Source organism: Acomys russatus, chromosome 28 (assembly GCF_903995435.1).
Source record: "Acomys russatus chromosome 28, mAcoRus1.1, whole genome shotgun sequence".
Lineage (NCBI taxonomy): Eukaryota > Metazoa > Chordata > Mammalia > Rodentia > Muridae > Acomys > Acomys russatus.
This window is the reverse complement of record NC_067164.1, coordinates 11,222,907-11,243,997: the sequence shown is the minus strand read 5'-3', so window position 1 is coordinate 11,243,997 and position 21,091 is coordinate 11,222,907. Positions and strand designations below refer to the sequence as shown.

Sequence of the window (21,091 nt, the reverse complement as noted above, 5' to 3'; positions counted from 1 at the left end):
TAATCCCTGAACAATTAAGGCTAATTGTAAAACTAAACTATCTGGTCTTCAACCCTATTAGAGACGTGAGAAGGAATAAAATAACGTAACAGAGTAAACAGGGAATAAAAGTCATCAGCTTCCCAAATGAGAAGATACAGAGACAGTTTGCTACCTAAACTGTGACTCAAAATTTGCTATAATGTTGGAGCATCATTTTCAGTCTCCTGGCCCTATATATCTGACAGATATATTTGTGAGGCAGGAACTATTGAGGACTTGCTTATCCTGTCTTGGCTGAGTTTGCCCGTCGTCTTGACAGAGTTTGGCCATCGACTGCCTGAATCCAAGGTACCTTCTTTTAGACAGAATTCTGTCTGTGGTAGAGTTGAGGACATTTTTCCCAGTGGCTGTTTGTCACATCTGAGGCCGTCTTCATAGGGAGGTTCTTTGATACTCATCATTCTCTTTGAGGTAGGCTGCGTGTTGCCAGGAGTAAACCTTTCTCATTGTCAGTGAATCTTTAAAATAATAAAACCTCTTTAAGTGCGATATTCTGTATGTCTGTGAGATTTTTGAATATCTTATATAACTATTTTATCTTATCTTTCTATAAAATCATATCTATATGCTGTGTCTAGGATGTGTATTCTTGTGATAAAATTAGACTAGTAATTGATATGGCCATGATTAACTTGTATAACTTACTTAACCCTAAATAGCCTGAAATAACACTTTCAGAGTACTAGAAATAAAACTTGTCTTATAATTTAGTTATATGGGTACAATATCACATATTAGAGTAGAAATATATATAATGTGTGTGAAGAATGCCTTAAATTTGAATTCTATACTACTGTATCTAAAATTAAACTTATTTTACGTCTATACACAAAATTCTATACCAATGAATTAAAAGTAACAATTAGACATTAATTTGAGGAGTAGATTCACTAATCTACTTTTTGCTCTAATTTCCCTATATATTTCTATCTTCTTCCTTCTTTCTTTTCAACCCCTATAGCCAAACCTAAGGATGGAGATAAAAGAAAAGTGAGACAGCCCTGAGTCCCACCTCATTTTCTCTCTGAATATGACCAATAATAACTTATAGCCAACTCCCATTGAAAATAACCCTCTATAGCACAAGAAAGGAACAGAATCCTAGCTGACCCCCTTAAAGGAAATGGTGTGTCATCTTCTTAAAGTTTCTTCTGGCTTATTTGGTATGATTGTTTTGTTTTGTTTTTTGTTTTGTTTTGTTTTTTGAGACAGATTTTCTCTTTTAGCCTTGGCTATTCTGGACGACAAGGATGGCCTTGAACTCATAGAGATCCACTTGCCTCTGCCTCTGGAATGCTGGGATTAAAGGCGTGCACCACCACACATTTTCAGCATCTTTGTTCTTGTATTATATCCTTTTTTATAATTGTTTGCTTCCCTGAGTTTAGAATAGTCAGGTAGTGTATCCCATAATATATTTTCTTAACCCTGTAGATTATATTTTTATTAGCTTCTTTTCTTTACTATGTATGTGTCTCAAAATGCAAGTTCTGTTTTGTTTGTTTGTTTTGTTTTTTACTTTTATTTTTAATTTATTATAATTTATTCATATTATATTCAGATTTTTATTTCCTCACTTGTATTTTCCCATTGCAAGTCTCCCTCCCTCTTTTGTCCTATTCCTTTCCCCTAGATCTCTGATAGAACGAGACCTGTTTCCCTACCATATGACCTCAGACTGTCAGATCTTATAGGGATAGGATAGCCTGCTTCCCCTTCCTCTGTGTACCATTGGGCCTCCCTAACAAAGGGAAGTGTTCAAATTTAGGACACCAGAATTCATGTCAGAGGCAGTCCATGCTCTTCCCCAAACTGTGGAAAATGAGCTGTCCATTGGTTCGATCTGACAAGGGGATTTGGTTTACTGCATGCATTGTCAGTGGTTGTTACAACAGTTTGTGCAGGCCCCCCTTGGTCCATATATGTGGAACTTGATGGTCTCCTTATGGGGCACTTTACGGTAAATTCTTGCAAGCTTCTTTTTCACTATATTGTGTGTTATTGACAACATATTCTAATTAAATGTAGACTAAATGTGAAGAGTAAATGAATGAATAAATGAATGAAAGAATGAATCAACAAATAAACAAGTATATCTTCTGGTTTTTCACCATAATTTTCTCCAGCAAGTTGGCATACAATGATAGATAACATACAATGTTCTTCCATACTGATGAAAGCTATCTATGTTAACATATTTAAAATTCATAAACAATGAAATATTTTATTATTCAAATCTATATTCATTCAAGGAAATCATAAGCAAATTTGAAGTGATTATTTTCCCCAAATTTTTATGATTATTATGTCTCACGTGATTTCTGTTGCTATGATGAAATACCTTGACAAAACTCACTTGGAGAAGGGCAGATGTCAGGCAAGAGATTCTTGAAGTAGCTATGATACCACATGCCTAGTGAGAAAAGAGAGCAACAGCCCTATGGATGCTGCTCAGTTTAGTTTCTTCACTTATATGGCTTATGATCCTTGTCAGGGAAAGCTGTCACTCACAGTGTTTAATAACTATAATTCCTCACAGGCATGTTCACGGAGCCATCTCTTACTACATTGTAGAACTTTTCAACTTGATGATTAACATTAACAAAATGGTATGTAAGCACAAATGTAGCATGATTTAAATTTGTTTGACAAAGGTTATCTTGATTATAACAGAGGTAATAATTATGTGTCCAGAATGGACAAAGCAATACTAGCTAAGATGCCACTGTGAATCCAAGGGACATGGATTATTCAGATAATTATATCTGAATAAAATTGTGTAAACAAGATGCCATTTTATGTTAAAGTAAGGATGAATTTAATATTTAATACAACAAAGAGTAGCATATCAATAATTGTCACATCATTTCTATTCTGTCAGCTACTGGGGAAGAGAAGAAGGAAAGTTGATGCCTTAGTCCCAAGGTAGTATTGATCTGATTTTTGCAGTGGTTGATTTGAAGCAAAGACATTTCAATCAAGATTAATATTTATAAAAGAAAATTAATTATCATTAATTTGAGTTTGAGTGTCAAGAATATAATTTGTCAAGGAGAAATTCATTGAGTTACTAAAATTGTGCTATTTTAAAAATGAGACTAACTTTTTCCAAGTCCTCAAGTGGAAACTGGAAAACACAGATATTCTGCTTCATGTGGTAAAGTGAAAACTGCTTGTAATGAAAGATGAGGAAATGTACATTTGTCATATATTAATGTTTTGCTTTTATGGTTAATTCTGTAAAGTAGCTAAAAATTATGTCTGAAGGCAGCAATTTCAAATGTAACTATCTTCGCTGATGCCAAATTTCCTTTAGGACTCACAATCTTGCACTTATCTCCACTAACCAGACAGACATATGATCAATTAAATTTTCCATAAAGCTGTACTATCTGAAGATTTCTAAACATATTTATGTTAAACTGACTTCTGTATGTAAATAGGAAGGCTTTTTCATGTTGCTTTTGTGCCTTTCAATATTAGAATTTTGGTCTATATAGCTGTAAACTATGTGAATGTGTAATGCATATAAAGAGGAAATTCTATAATATTTGAATACCCTTCACATAATTTTGAAATGAGGGATTGGTACAATCCAAATAATGAACCAAAGCACTAAATTCATTTAAAGCATGCATTGGAGACAGGCAAGTATGGTGAAAATAAGCATCTGCAAAGAAAATACAAAATTTTCAAATATAAATTTTCAGTAAGTTATAAGGTTTTTATATATATATACATATATATGTATATGTATATATGTATATATATATATATATATATTTGATACAGAAGACTCTTTTCAAACCTGTGACATTTTTTATTTCTTTATCAGTTTCCAAAGATCAACTGACATCAATGGCTTATGCATGAAAATTTACTGAAAAATCTATTTATTAAGTCCATTTGTATAATGAATAAAAGAATTCCAATTTTAAAGGGAAAATGTTCATATTCCTTAAAAAAATAATCAAGGAATTCAAGTCAGTGAGTGTTTTTCATAACAGATATGATGTGACAACATACTGCACCATAACCATCAAAAAAATCAAATATCCAATACCATATGTTCCACCCTGAAAAGACATATATGAGTAACAACAGTCAAGCTAAGCATGTTATAATTAGGAATGTGTCAATAATATTTCAAAAGAGGCCCTAAATTTGAAAAAGCGAAACGATGGGACTATGGGAGTGATAGGCAGGAGAAAAAGGGAGGGAGAAATGATATGACTATATTATAATTTCAAAAATAAATAAAAAACTACAAAAGGATAAATATTACTTATTGCTACTTTGGTGAACTAGAAGGATATATTGAATATTAGCACAGTCACGAGAATGATAAAAATATTTAAAAACAAAAAACACTTTAATAGTTATAATAAAAGCTCACGCAGCTGACATGATAACTGTGAAGGGCACAGCCAGTCATTTTCCTTATCTAAACTTAAGTTTTCTCATTTGGAAATAAAATAAGACATTATCCATATAAAGCAGTCAGCTTTTTTATAAATCTGCAGAAGAGTACAATATATTGGAGAGGCTTGGAATAAATGAGTTTTGATTTGCACTTTTCTACTCAAACTTTATGACCATTAAATAATGTTATATAAATAGACATGTTGGCTATGTAACACCGAATAATAGGTTCACAATAGATTTTATAAGTGCGGCATCTGCACCCTTTTAACAGCTTAAAGACATGACTTTATAGAAATTAGTCATCTAGAGGGCAATAGACTTTGATTTCCTTTCAGCTATGCACTCCTCTATGAGTAAAACTCTTTCATTAGTTGTAAGGTTAGATAAATTATTGCTTATATGTTAAGCAGCATTAATTAAGCCTTTCATGTGGTAGCCAACAGTCTTCCTGATAGATGCTTATTTGTTAAAATTTGTTCATTTCATTTTTTATTTGTTAATTTTGCTTCTTTGTTTTATTTGCTTATTTGTTGTGCTGTGTTTTACTAAATATTTTCATATAGAACCAACCTGTTCCACATATTGAAGAGGCACAGGCAAGAGGTCATGATTTCAGTGTTAACGGTTACAGGACCAAACAAAGCTGCACGATAGCCACACAAGCACCTGGTCATCCTATTCTTCCTAAATACACAAAGCAAAAACCTGGAAACAACAGAAACACATTGAAGAGAAATATATATCATCCTTGCCTACTGCTAGAAAATCTACCCTACTCTAATGCCTTTGCAGTCCCAGACCTGAAGCCCAGTAATGTGTCTCCTTTGCCCTCTGGCCTCCTGTAGAGTTCACCAAAGGAATCAATAAAGTGGAAGGCAGAAGCAAATAGAGGGAAAATTGGTCTTCCTATTTGCTGCTGTTCCAGAAGTTTCTGCCCTAACAATTTCTTTCTGTCAACCCAGCAGCAAGTTGATCCAACCCCCATCTTCTTAGGCATTCCAACAGCCTTCTCAGAGACCCTTCTTCAGGCGCCTGAAATAATAGCTACAACCCATTCTTACTGATCTTTGATCTACAAGTGATAACCGTTATATTCACTGTAATATAGCAGTATGCCCTGATGCTGTAATTTAATATTTTCACATTAATATAAATCTAGAATAATTTCTAGTATGGTTATAGATTTTGCACATAAAAAAAAATCCTACATTTTAGAAAATCTTGGACAATTTGTTTATTATAATTCAGTTAGAAAACTGCTGTGCAGGTATGTGCTTTTAAAAAGTAATGAATCACAGACACATTTATGAGGTCCATGTTTCAGTCTAGATAAGTTGTAAATAACTAGGGCAAACCCCAGCATACTACAGCAATCTGCTCATCCTCTGTATGCAGTGTTTCTGATTTGCCCTTCTAAAAAGCAAGTCTCTGAGGTGTCTGAAGTTTCCTGTATTATTCTTTGAAAGGAACTGTTGAAGAATATCACTTGTTCAAACAGTAACTTTAAAGGGTTTTTTCCTTGTGAAGTCCACTGTGTAAATGTTCATGATCTGGTGAACTTAGTAGAGATCTGAGACCTGACAGTTGTCCTCCCTATTGTCAGGCAGTGACTGTGTGAGTCCCAGCGAGTCACTTACCCTTCTGCACATTTCAGTTTCTTCTTTCTTTACTGACTATTCCCCAATCATGGCAAATATTCCATATCATGATATACAGAAAAAACTCATTAGAGATTAATTATTGCTGTATCAAAAGGAGAGGTTGTCATGTGCAAATTATTTTATTATAATTCTTATAAAATTTGAAGTTTAACAATGCAACACAGGGTATATTTATAGTAGGCATGGTGGAACATCTGGACGTGTATGAATTTTGCCTGCTTCATACTTAGAGACACACACTTCCACAGATACACAATTTCATTGCTTTTGCAAACAAGTTTAGAATTCATATAACATAGAGGTAATTAACACATCTCTGAAGCCAGGCAGTATCTTATATTCTCTCGTTTACTGTAATGAAATACTGCAGCTGGAAAAAGTAAACAGCAAAAAAAAAAATTTTTTTTCTCATAGTTCTAGGGCCTGAAGATCCATGACTAACTTGATTTTAGATTTGATTCCAGTATTATAGAGAGCTTTTCTTCTGTCTGAGTCCTTACTGACTTCGCTTTGGTTTATTCATGAAGACAGAAGAAAATAAATCACTCTTTGTTCCTTTGCTACTGTAAGGTTATTAATCTCATCAAGAGTGCCATACCTTAAAGATTTCACTTAATCCATCTTATCCTCCATCGCCTTATCAGCAAATACAATACATGTACTAAAATATCTCAAAATATTGGAGTTTTATAAATAATATCTGAAAATACTCATTAGATCATGTCCTTAATAAAATATGCTTAATGTTATCAGAAATATAAATTTATTTTATATATATGAGACATTTGTGATTTTATTTTAATTGTTCTATGCCATTAATTTTAGTATTGGAGTATTAAAATGTCTTGAAAGAAATAATATTGTAACATGGGTTATGAGAAAATCTACACAGGGCTTTGCAAATAGCTCAGCCATGCAAATGTGAGAACTTGACTAGAGGCTTCCAGTACCTATACATGGTATCTTAGCTAAGTGGGTTGAACCTTAACGTCAGCGTTGATAAGGCTGAAACATATAAATTCCTGGAGCTCACTGACTGGCTCTGAGTTCAGTTAAAAATACCCCACTTCAAAAAATAACAGGAAAGAACAATTAATTAACATCAACATCCAGCCTCCTTATTCATGAGCAGATTATACACACTGGTATGATTGAAAACATACCCACATGAACACGTACATGTGACTCACAGAAATAGTGTACACTGAAAAGTATTCTCCATTTTTAAATTGTTATTTTTTCTATTGCATGGGAAAGTTATTGTTTTGATGTCTTATTTTTGTAAACATCTACTTTAGAAACAATTTCCAAGTAAGTCATAGCCAAATGACATTTGGTTGAAGGGTTAACATGGGTATAGACAAGGCCATCTACAGAAGGCTCAGCCATCCTAGTTTGCCTGTGTCTGATATGCCACAAACAAGCAGCACCAACACTTCTCAGCTTCCTTCTCCAACTACCACACCAGCACACCTAGAGGATGGTGTGACACAAGAAATGGCTCCTGTAACTAAGGTTTCCCTTACACACTGCCCTGCATTTCCCTTCATCCAGACATTGCAGAAAATTACTCACTCAGGATGCTGGGCTTTACAGAGACTTGTGGCTTTCCTTGCTTATTCCTTGCTGATAACAAATACTGTTTAAAGAGCAATACACATAGCACAGGGCCTGACATAACATTAGTATTGCTCACACATATGAAAAGATGTCACAAAGAGTGTAGTTAATTAGAATGCTTATTACTTTATAATGGGCAAGTAAATGTCATGATATGATAAGAATAAAAATAATTCTCTGTGTTTTATGATATTTCAGACAAATAAGGGAAAATAGTATTTTCTACAATATTACTAGTTCTGTATAATTTTGTCAAAATGTATAATCATAATTAATTTCATATGTAGCTTTAACTCGAGCTTTGACTCTGTTATGAAATTATTACTTTTTTTTTGTGAGTCCTCCAAGGGGGTGCACCGTTCCTGGAGGTACTGCAATACCAGGTCGATGCGTGGAGTGGACGGAGCAAGCTCCTACCCGAACTCCTACTTCCAAAAATCCATTTTATATATTGTCCTCAGATAGAGGATGTATCTGATATTAAACTGATAAGAACAGATACTACACTTGAATTATTACTTTTGACAAAATATTTTCTTCTTTCATTAATTTACTGAATTGGCCTTCTAACAAATTAAAAAGAAGAAAAGTATGGTTTTCTATTTCAATTAGGAATATCTATATGTTATCCAATAAATTTTATTGCTTCTAAAACTGGAAATATATATTTTAATAAATAATGATCTTAAAAGTAAAAACATTACATTGAAGGAGAGATAAACATGTTTTTTTGTTTAGATCACAACTGGGGCATGAGATAAAGGCTTGTAAGAGAGCAGGTTATGTTTATCCCCTAAGAACTTGAACCACCATGTAGGGGAGATTGGTCATTTAAGCAGATGAAAAACATCCTTGAACAAATCCTGAAAGGAGGTATAAATGTGAGCCAAAAACAAGAAATTCTACAGTGCTAAGTAATCTTTAAAAAACCTTTAATAAGTTTTACACATATAGTCTAATGTTTCATGCTATTCTTATGTCTTAGTATGGAACACTTGGCATGGTGTTATCATGATGAGGGACATGGTCTAAGAGTGACACAGCTGGAGTTTGATGAATTCCAATTTAAAGTATTTTCTTCCTGCCTCGCAATCCATGTGGAATATGATAACAATGACTTTTAGTTCTCAGATACATAGGAGTAAATGCACTTAATTGTGCATTATATTTTGGTATATTCAATGTTTAGAATATGAAATAGAATGCGTAAGAAATAGAATTACACAAGCTATATTTGAAATCCAGTAATTAAAGCTGTTTTCAACTATAAGCTTCTCAGATTTCATTTTAGTCATCCTTTCCTCCATTGTTATCTTGATGTTCACTTCTTTTCAATAATTAGTTATCAGCATCTCTCTTTTTTTTAACTTATTTATTTTATTTTATTTTTATATTATTATTTTGTTCACTGACTTATTAAATGTATTTATAAGAAAATATTTATTAAAAAAAGACAAGGATTGGATGGAAAGATTTTCAACTTGGACAAACATGGCATTAAAAATCTTCCTGAACAAGCACTAAACATCATTTTAAATATGACAAAACAAATTGTAAGGCTCATTTTATTTTTTTAATTGTTTACTTGAAAAAATATGATTTCCTTTTGGTTTTGTTTTATTTCCTATTTGATTCACAAAACCTTATCCCATTTATTGTGCACAATTTAGCAGAGGTACTGATGACACGCTCTATCCTTGGTACTGTTAGATCTTGTGCCTGTGTGTGCATATGAGCCCACACATTCATGCACATGCCTTTCAAATTGTTGTTGCTTGCTATAAAAAAGAATCTATTTCATTTGCAAAGATATTTGTTCTTTAACATTCTTCTGTGTAAGTTTATTATCTAATCATTTGTTATTTTAATTCCACCAACCTGAAACAAATAGTGTTTATGATATCCTCTCAATGTTTATCCCATCCCTTGTATCCTCCCATTCCCTCCCCCCCATTTTCCCATTATTCCCCTCCCCTATGACTGTTCCTGAGGGGGATTACGTCCCCCTATATATTCTCATAGGGTATCAAGTCTCTTCTTGGCTACTTGCTGTCCTTCCTCTGAGTGCCACCAGGTCTCCCCCTCCAGGGGACATGGTCAAATGTGAGGCACGAGAGTTCATGAGAAAGTCATATCACACTCTCCACTCAACTGTGGAGAATATTCTGACCATTGGCTAGATCTGGGAAGGGGTTTAAAGTTTACCTCCTGTATTGTCCTTGGCTGGTGCCTTAGTTTGAGCGGGACCCCTGGGCCCAAATCTGCCTATCATATTGTTCTACTTGTAGATTTCTAGGACCCTCTGTATCCTTTTATTTTGCTATTCTCCCATGCGTCTCTCATTTAGAGTCCCAATAGGATGCCCTCCTCTCTGTCCCAGTTTCCTGGTAAGTGAAGGCTTTCGTGGGACATGCCCCTTGGGCTAGTATGCAGATATAAGTGAGTATATACCATTTGATACTTTCTGCTTCTGGGTTAACTCACTCATTATGATCATATCTAGCTCAACCCATTTATCCATAAATTTCGATAATTCCTTGTTTTTAATAGCTGAGTAGTATTCCATAGTGTATATGTACCACAGTTTCTTTATCCATTCTTCTACTGAGGGACACTTAGGCTGTTTCCTTGTTTTGGCTATTATGAATAAAGCTTCTATGAACATGGTTGAGAAAATTTTCTTGTTGTGTGCTGGAGCATCTTCTGGGTATATTCCAAGGAGTGGAATAGCTGGGTCTTGAGGAAGCCCTATTCCCATTTTTCTGAGATAGCACTAGATTTCCAAAGTGGCTGTACTAGTTTGCATTCCCACCAGCAATGAAGGAGTGTCCCTCTCTCCCCACATCCTCGCCAGCATGTGGTGTTGCTTGAGTTTTTGATCTTAGCCATTCTGATGGGTGTAAGATGGAATCTCAGAGTTGTTTTGATTTGCATTTCCCTGATGACTAAGGAGGTTGAGCATTTCTTTAAGTGTTTCTCAGCCATTTGATACTCCTCTGTTGAGAATTCTCTGTTTAGTTCCAAGCCCCATTTCTCAATGGTTTGGTGGTGTTTAATTTCTTGAGTGCTTTATATATTTTGGATATTAGACCTTTGTCAGATGTAGGGTTGGTGAAGATTTTTTCCCAGTCTGTAGGCTGTCGCTTTGTTCTCTTGACAGTGTCTCCTGCCTTACAGAAGCTTCTCAGCCTCATGAGGTCCCATTTATTAATGGTTGACATTAAGGCCTGGGCCATTGGTGTTCTGTTCAGGAAGTTGTCTCCTGTGTCAATATGTTCCAGGCTCTTTCCCAATTTTTTCCTCTAAGTGGCTTAGTGTCTCTGGTTTTATGTTGAAGTCTTTAATCCACTTGGATTTGAGTTTTGTGCAAGGTGACAAATATGGGTCCAGTTTCATTTTTTTACACATAGACCTCCAGTTAGACCAGCACCATTTGTTGAAGATGCTATCCTTTTTCCATTGAATGGATTTGGCTTCTTTGTCAAAAATCAAGTGACCATATGTGTGTGGATTCATATCTGGGTCTTCGATTCGATTCCACTGATCAACCAGCCTGTTGCTGTGCCAGTACCATGCTGTTTTAATTTCTATTGCTTTATAGTACAGTTTAAGATCAGGTATGGAGATTCCTCCGGAGCATCTTTTATTGTACAAGATTGTTTTAGCTATTCTGGGTTTTTTGTTTTTCCATATGAAGTTCAGAATTGAACTTTCAATGTCTTTAAAAAATTGTGTAGGTATTTTGATAGGGATTGCATTGAATCTGTAGATTGCTTTTGGTAGGATGGCCATTTTTACTATGTTAATTCTCCCAATCCATGAGCAAGGAAGATCATGCCATCTTCTCAGGTCATCTTCAATCTCTTTTTTCAGGGTTTTGAAATTTTTTTCATACAAGTCCTTCACTTGTTTAGTTAGGGTAACTCCTAGATATTTTATATTGCTTGTGGCTAATGTGAAGGGTGTGGTTTTCCTAATTTCTTCCTCTGCAAGCTTGTCATTTGTGTATAGGAAGGCTACAGACTTTTTTGAGTTAATTTTGTATCCAGCCAATTTGCTGAAGGTGTTTATCAGCCTTAGGAGTTCTCTGGTGGAATTTTGAGGGTCACTTATGTACACTATCATATCATCTGCAAATAGGGATAATTTGATTTCCTCCTTTCCTATTTGGATACCCTTGATCTCCTTTTGTTGTCTTATTGCTCTGGCTAGAACTTCGAGTACTATATTGAAGAGATATAGAGAGAGTGGGCAGCCTTGCCTTGTTCCCAATTTTAGAGGAATTTCCTTGAGTATCTCACCATTTACTTTGATTTTGGCTATTGGCTTGCTGTATATAGCCTTTATTATGTTGAGGAAAGTGCCTTGTATCCCCGATCTCTCTAAAACTTTAAACATGAATGGGTGTTGAATTTTATCAAATGCTTTCTCTGCATCCAAGGAGATGATCATGTGGTTTTTTTTATTTTCAGTTTGTTTATATGGTGGATTACATTGATGGATTTCAGTATATTAAACCATCCCTGCATGCCTGGAATGAAGCCTACTTGGTCATGATGAATGATATCTTTGATGTGTTCCTGTATTTGTTTTGCAAGTATTTTATTTAGTATTTTTGCATCTATGTTCATAAGAGAAATTGGTCTGAAATTCTCTTTCTTTGTTGAGTCTTTGTGAGGTTTAGGTATCAATGAGACTATGGCCTCATAGAACGAATTTGGTAATTTTCCATCCATTTGGAAACATATTATTTATTTGGAAACATTGGTATTTGGTCCCCAACAGAGGAGTAGCAATACTAATGATAACAAACCATACTACACTAATTTTTAATTTGATGATTCAAATGTAATCCAGTTTTCAACTCTTATTCCTAATTTCTCTCTTCACCATACTTTCATACACCAAGCACTGTTGAATGTAAGATATAAAAATGCTATTTTTGCTTTCAGGTGGTACTCAAGTCTACATTGCACCACCCTTCTCCAGTGGCAAATTTGCATTTGTATCATAAGCTCATCCATTTCTTTATTTAATTAGCTTCAGAAGTGTCCTTAACTCCATGTACTTACTTATCTGCAGTTTTATAAGCTCCAGTTTACATATTTGAAGATAAATGCAGTAAAACAGTGCAACTCCGATAAAAGTCACATCTATACCTACTTATATACCTGTAAAGGTTTATACTCAAACATATTTCCCTTGATGGTCACCTGTATACATATTCCCAAAAACAAAACAGGCTTAGCTTACTGATGAACTAATTGAGGCATGGGTTTCATCATGGGAAAAGTAGCTTGAAAAGACAGACATGAAATACCCACAGTAATCAGAGAGCTATGCACTGTTTTGCCAGTTCATTATTTTGGAGGTTCAGCTCTTGGTGTATTTATGACATGGTTCTTAAAGAAACAATTAACTTAACCACAGGCTCGGACACAGTATGGTTCTTAGGTTATTGCCAGGTTTTTTTTTTTTTTTTTTTTTTTTGTTTTTTTAGAATTTAAAATAGTTCTTAGTTCATAGTGTGTTCTTTGCAAATATTAGTTTATGAAAAGAATGATCCTACTCTAAAGTTATATTAAATTAAAAATACTGCTTTCAGTTCTGAAATTTGAGGACCTGTGTCTGTCCTTCTTTGAGAAAGATAACTCATGATTCCCATTGCATTATGTAAGAACAGAGAATAAAAATAGGAATAACAGTTAAATTACCGATTAAAATACATACAATATTTTACTATATGTATTTAATGATTTTAATTACTTGTCTTTTTAAAAATTAACTTATTCAGATTACAACTCCATTGTTATCCCATCTCTTGTATCCTCCCTGTATCCCTCCCTCCCACTTTCACCCTATTCCCCTCCCCTAGGTCTATGACCGAGGGGGACCTCCTCCCCCACTATATGGTCATAGGCTATCAGCTCTCATCTTGCTAGTCTGCTTATTCTTTCTTTGAGTGCCATCAGTCCACCCCTCCAAGGAGAGGTGGTCAAATATGTCATTTCATATAATATGCACTCAAAATCTTGTGCCTTGTGAACTACTTAGAACAATATACTCTAAATCACAAACCCATTTTTTATTACATAACATTTTGACAAAAATTAAGTAGTTCTCTTGAATAACTATTAAAATTTAAAATGTAATCTCATATTAGATAAACAAAACATGTTTGAATCCTATCAATAACTTTATTATTAGAGGGATTAGTACTTGTTTATCTGTAACTTTGGCTATTCTTTCAAAGTTATGAATTCAAACACATACTTGTATTCTTGGTTGTGAGCCTAAATTTAATGGCTGAGCCATCATTGGCAAAGGAGACAACTTCCTGAATAGAACAACAACACCATAGGCTGTACAATCAAAAATTAATTTGTGGGACCTCATGAAACTGAAAAGCTTCTATAAAGCAATGGACACTGTCCACACACAAAAGAATGATAGCCTACAGACTGGGAAAAGATCTTTACCAACCCTACCTCAGAAAAGGGGATAATATCTAAAATATATAAATATATTTTCAAGAAATTATATACCACCAAACTAAATAATCCAATTTAAAAATGGGGCTCAGTGGGAGGGAGGGAGGACTAGGAGGATACAAGGGAGAGGCTAAAAATTGAGATGTAATATGAATAAATTAGTAAAATAAAAAAAATAAAAGAAATAAAAATGGGTCATAGATTTAAACAGAGAATTCTTAACAGAGGAATGTCGAATGGCTATGAAACACTTAGAGAAACCCTCAGTGTCCCTAGTCATCAGGAAAATGCAAATCAAAATGACTCTGAGATTCTACCTTACACCCAACAGAATGGCTGAAATAAAAAAACTTAAGTAACAGCACATCCTGGAGAAGTTATGGAGAAAGAGGAACATTCCTACATTGCTGGTGGGAATGCAAACTTCCACAATCACTTTGGAGAGCAATCTGGATCTTTCTCAGAAAATCGAGCATAGTGCTACCTCAAGACTCATTTATACCACTCCTGTGCATGTAAATCTTTACGAATAAATTAATAAAAAAAAAAGAAAAGAAAAAGAAAAAATCTTTGAGAAGCAAAAGACAATATAGAAGCTATCATAACTAATTCTTATGTCTTAAAGCATAGTTATTCATCTAAATGCTATAAATATATTTTCTTAGCCCATATATGTGTCCTAATCATTGAAGCTACTGCTACACCTTGCAGAGAAACTTGTGATCGCCATTGCAAATCATAACTGGTCTCAGCTACTATTATGCAAGTTTAAAATTCTCAATGAGAGTCTGTTGGCACTTAATGTGATGTGATAAAAATTTCATAAACTTTCCCTGAATTTGTATAAAGTTTATGAATTAACCTAAGATTTGATAATCTACATGGCTTGCCCATTCATTTCTATGATTATTATAGTGTTGATAATGGTACATTTTCGTGTCTAGATATAACCTGGTTTGCACAGAGGGAAAAACAGGTAAAGTATAAATATCTCTAGTTTTGCTTTCTAGGTTTTGTACTTTAGTATTTGCTATATTTAACAAACCTCTATATTTCTTTGTGCTTAAAATTTTTGGAATGTACTCGGAATCTAGTCTGTGTCCTCTGGAAGAAAAGCCAGTGCTCTTAACTGCTGAACCATTGCTCCAGCCACTAGAACTTATAGTAGAACAATGGACAGTGTAATTTGAACTTAGTTCTCAGCACATAAATACTAATTTTTATACAGTGTCCTTTTGAATATTTTATAGTTTATGTTATATACTTTTTTGTAAATATGAATACACACCGTTGTAGAGCAGAGTCATATATTGTGCACTATGGGAACATTTTGTGAGAAATGTGTATAGGTTGGATTAAAAAACCTCCACATAATGTAACTTGAAAAGAAAAATAAGACGCTAACATCAGATATCAGCATTAGGTGAGATTTTCCACCACTTAGAGAATCTGTGGCACGGTCCCCTGGAATTAGTCCCATGGTAAGCGCAGAGGAATTAAACATCTGATAACATTGCTAATTTGGAACAGAATGTTGAGATTTGGCTTTCTTCCGGGCTCTAATAGGTTGTCCAGCTGTAATCATTTATCTTATAGTCCTCTAGTTCCCAGTTACTGCTAGGAATTTTCCCATTGATATAGGTACTTTTGTGGTTCAGAATGTATGGATGTGCTGCTTTTGGACACTGTTCATGTGTCCCTAGCCAGTCTAATTTTCCGTGTGTTGTCTGCTATAATTTAAATTTCTTAGTAGATGACCTCAAGAGGGCACCTTTAGGAAAATCCCTTAGTTAGGGCATTATGGTTATAATAAAAAAGCCAATGTAACTCTTTCTAGGAAATAGCAGATAAATAAATAAAATGATTTATTGCCACACTTCCTAGGGTGATGACTGTTTTTTTTTAGGTATATGTTCTTAAGTTCAAGGAAAATTCAGGAAGGAAATTAAAAAAAAATTGTTCACATATATCGAATGGTTTTATTAATGCTACATCACATTGCTTTGTAGTATGGAAATATGATAATTTAGAATCGAAGTAGAATCTGTATTTAAGTTATTCTTTTTTATTTCTAACTTATTCTATGGTTAACAAGATGATAGATAATATTGTGGCAGAGTAGAGATTGCTTTTACTACATTTTTAAAAATATCATAAGTTCTGGGGGTATTAATTTTCAAAATAATTACTCACTTTTCACATACAAGATGAGCTGGGATGTCCAGAAATTCTTGTTTAACTTTAACAGATCAATATTGAAGTTATATGTGGAACTGATTTCTTTACAAACAAAACTGTGTCTTTACTTGTCATATTATTTACTTGATGTAACCTAGTTTTATTGTAAAAGATGACTATAAAAGATAGTCTGTTTCTCAAAAAAATACATAATGTAGAAATTAAGTTAAATTATCATTGACAATAAGACTACTTTGTGTTTTGAATTATATTATATAGTAGTAACAAGTATTTAATGGAAAACAAATATCCTGATAGTTTATTTGGCATTGAATTAATGTTAGTTTTCAAAAAGAGACAGTTGTCATTTTGTATCTTGTTATGTTTAATATTTTTGTGTAATTTTCACATCTTCTTGGAGAAGGTGGCTGTGAATGTCAGTGACACAGTTCTCTATTTTTATTATTTCCTTTTTATCCTAATTCATATAATTGTGAACACTATTTCAAAACACTATTTTAAACATGTAGTATAATTTTAATCATGTCAAATATTAGTTTTTCACCAATTGGTTTTTACCAATATTTAACTGTAAAATTTTATGGTTGTTAGATTTTGAAAAAATGAGCAGTAGCTAATAAGAAATTTCAACTCTTAGTTTCTTTTGATTAAAAAGAATGGCTTGTCTAAAACTAGTGACATTTAATGTCAGGATTTATGAATTTGTCATTTGAATTTTTTGGGGGGTTCATACATCAAAAGACCTACTTGCAGGCTTTTAAGGTGAAGTACTTGTAGGCTTGTGTCTGAATGGGCAGATTAAATTTTTATTTCAAAAGAAAGCTTTAAGACATCCTTTTCTTTAGTAGAAATACACATATAAGGTAGATTTAGAATGGATTCTCATTTTTTTCATATTCTAGTACTATCTATTTATAATACAGAAATAATGATTTATTGAATATATCAAAATGTGTGCATTAAACATGACATGTGCTACATTTGCAATATTCACTATATTTGTGTATATCTATATCACTTTCCTTTTTTAATAAACTTAAATGGTTTTATAATTCAGCAACTGCACTTCTTATTTATTAAGGAATATTTTCTATTTTCCTACCTGAAATTGATGGTGTACTCCAAAACAGATATAAGGGAATAATAATCATATGAAGCTTAATTAAACTATTTATGAAGCAGTGAACCTATGATTGTGTGGTCCCTGGGTTTCATTACTCTAATTTATTCTTAACCATGACAGTATAAAGGTGATCTGCATTCAGCAGAAAACGTAGCTTAAGGTTTACTTTTGATCTTCAACAAAGCTAGCAGTGTATACAGACTCTGTCTCGAGACCTGCATTAGTGGAAGGCACCACAGCTACAAATCTGCCTGCTGCCGCTAAGTGGAAAGAGCTGCCACATGGTAGGCAGTGCTGGTGAGCTAACTTGTTCTGTAGGCTGGAGTTACACAGTCAATGCTCTTTTATGATTTTACACTTTCTGAATGGCTGGACCGAACTTGACTGTAACTTGACTGTAAATTAAAGAGAGTCTGAATGCATGTATGCCATGATTGAAGTAATATATAACTTTAATCAAATAGAAATGGATACATGCATGCTGACAAAGTCAGGGATATTTTACCTTAGTCAACACAATTAAAGTCAAATGAAGGAAATAAAAAGATGGTTTAGTGGTTACAAACATCAGGGTTCAGTTCCCAACATGCACATCATTCTTCGTATCCATCTGTAAGTCCAACTTTTCTGATCTATTTGGTCATGAGGCACACATGTGGAGAACAGACATATATACAACCAAAACACCCATAACATAAAATTAATTTTATGGATTAGTAAATAAAGTCAAATGGATTAGATTTAGGATCTAAAGTTTGTCTAATTTAATCTTTTGAAGTTTATAAATTTGTGTGTCAGTTTAATTTTCAGTAATGCTTATCTTCTTGATTTCCCTTCTTATCATTTCTTTCTGAATACTTAAAAGAAAGATTTATAAAGAGGCTCACTGAAGCAATACATCTAAAGCCCATATTTCCATCTTTAAGTTATATATTTTCATATTTTACATATAGATATAAAATTACTCCACAAATTTGCATATAGGTTATGTTTTAAAATATTTCTAACAACACTTACTTAATATAAGCATTTAGGGGCAGTGAAGAACAGAACGCAAGCCTGCTGAGTCTCAAACAGCTCACTGTAGACTCTCTGTTGATCCTGGGAATAACACCAGGTTCTCTCAGGAACTCTTCTTGCTGACTAAACCAACTCTACTGCCTAAGGAAGGGATTGTAGGAGAAAATTTAAAGAAGTTAAGGTAACGGCACTTAGCACCATGGATAGCTACATAATAAGAGTATTTTAATGCAGCTACATTATATTTTCTGAAATCTTAATCATATATATGCATATATATAAACATATATATGACTGAATGTACATATCTAGGTGCCTCCTGAGCAGTTAAGTCAGAAGAGTTGGAGTTACAAATGGTCATGAGACACTAATGCTCTGTATGAATTGAACCCTGGTATTTATCACTGCGGAAGCATGTTTCATTACCGCCATTTACATTTAACTTGTGTTTACTAAGATGAAATAGCCCCAACATAGTGCGTGTATTCTTCTTTTTGTATTTGATTAAATACCACTTCAATCATTACACACACACACACACACACACACACACACACACACACACACACAAACATGGCTGGTAAACTTTGTGTAGAATATTTTTATAATTAATTTGGCTGCATAACTACTAAAACTGAAGAATGTTGTTTTTTTTTTACTACATTTAACACAATATTAATGCTGTTTTAAGAAATGAAAAAGGTGTTATTCTATACTAAACAAAGCTTAGATTCTTTAACACTTATTGAAAAGATAGCAAGGAGGAAAATATGAAATGGTTTGGGGGAGGGAAAGCAGAGGGAGAAACATAATTATGGTATTTCCTAAAAAGCTTAATAAAAGAAGGAGTCTTCTTTGATTTTGGTTGTTCACTAAACTTATCTGTCAGTATAAGAATAAGATTTAATGTGGTGAAGAATCATGCTAGCCTAGAAAAGTTACATTAGTAAACCATCGCCTCAGAATACAGTCTGTGACTTAACTAACACTTGACATCAGGCTTGGTTTCCAGAACCAAGGTTGATTTTCCTCTAGTTAAGTGAGCCTTAAATCCAATTAGACAGCTGTTGGCTGCTACCTACATGTGAGTCAGTTATTGCATCTTTATGTTCAGCTTGCCATGTTTGTCATTTTCTTGGTTTATTGGTGTTGTAGATTGGTAGGGATGTTTATTACTACCCTCCCTTGGCAGCTGGCCTAATATTTCCTGGGGTCATATTTAAGAACACAAGAAAGAGGCTTTTATTTCTGATTCATATCAAATATATGAGTTCTGTGTGATAGGTGTGTGATATCTTCAACAGCATATATTACTCTCAACTTCTGAGAGGCAACAAAGGGCTTCATTGGTGATCTATATTGTTCTGAAAATCATTTTGATTACCCAGGCTGACTATTCATAAGGAGATTTTTCTTATTTGAATCCTGGGGATTACATGGCATATGGTTAGTGTATGGTTCACCTTGGGAGGATGTTAGCCCAAGTAGCTTAACTTCATTTAACATGTATGTGATTATAAATATGTACATATATGAATATGTATGTAATTTCTTTTTAAAACAATTTTTATTAACTATATTCCACATACATTTATAATATTACACATATATACAATACACAAATATACAATTCATAGTGTTTTGACTATTTGTGTTTGGTAGCTTTGAAAAAATCTTTCCTATCTTGGGGAGTCTAAAATTCTGAGTGTAAATTAATATCTTTCATATCTCATTATTATCAATTTATAATATCTTTCTAGACCTAAAAACATCTTAACCCCTAAGCCACTAAGCTTAATTGTCAAACTAAACTGTCTGGTCTTCAACCCCATCAGAGACTTGAGAAGGAATAAAATTAATTACCTGAGTATACAGGGAACACAGGTTGGCAGCTTCCCAAAAGGAGAAGATGACAGAGACAGTTTGCTGCCTGAGCAGTCACCCAAAATTCCCTGTATTGTTGGAGCATCATCTTACACTATCTGACTCAATATATCTGATACACATATTTTTGAGGCAGGAACTATTGAGGACTTGTTTACCCTTGCTTAGCAGAGTTTGGCCATTGACTCTGCCTGTATCCAACCTTACTCATGTTTAGGCAGAATTCTGTATGTGGTAGAAACAAGGACATTTTGCCCAGTGGCTGTTTGCCACATTTGAAACTATCTCCATAAGAAGGTTCTTTGATGTTCATCACCTTCTTGAGGTAGGCTGGTTATATACACTTATATGTATTATGTATAATTTTAGGCAGATATAAAATAATATGGTTCCCTGAAGCTTTTTTCAAAGTAAAAAATACATGTTAATTTGTCTCTCTTGGAACCTGTGTATGTATGTGTGTGTATACACACACACACACACACACACACACACACACACATTTTTTAAAGAAAAACTGTGGGAAGGCCTGGTGGCACTCAGAGAAAAGATAAGCCGGCTGCCACGATGAGATTTGATAGGCTGTGACCATACGGTGGGGAAAGAGGTCCCCTTCTGTCACAGTC

At 33.9% G+C, this 21,091-nt stretch overlaps 1 protein-coding gene and 1 non-coding gene across 11 annotated transcripts in view; one reads left to right on the top strand and one right to left on the bottom strand.

Moving 5' to 3' along the window:
- The window catches only part of Epha5 (EPH receptor A5), a 314,017-nt gene that overhangs the window by 202,128 nt on the left and 90,798 nt on the right, over nucleotides 1-21,091 (top strand). The window lies entirely within an intron of this gene.
- On the bottom strand, nucleotides 8,095-8,281 carry LOC127211085 (U2 spliceosomal RNA). The gene has a single exon (XR_007833369.1). It is a non-coding gene; the product is annotated as a U2 spliceosomal RNA (small nuclear RNA).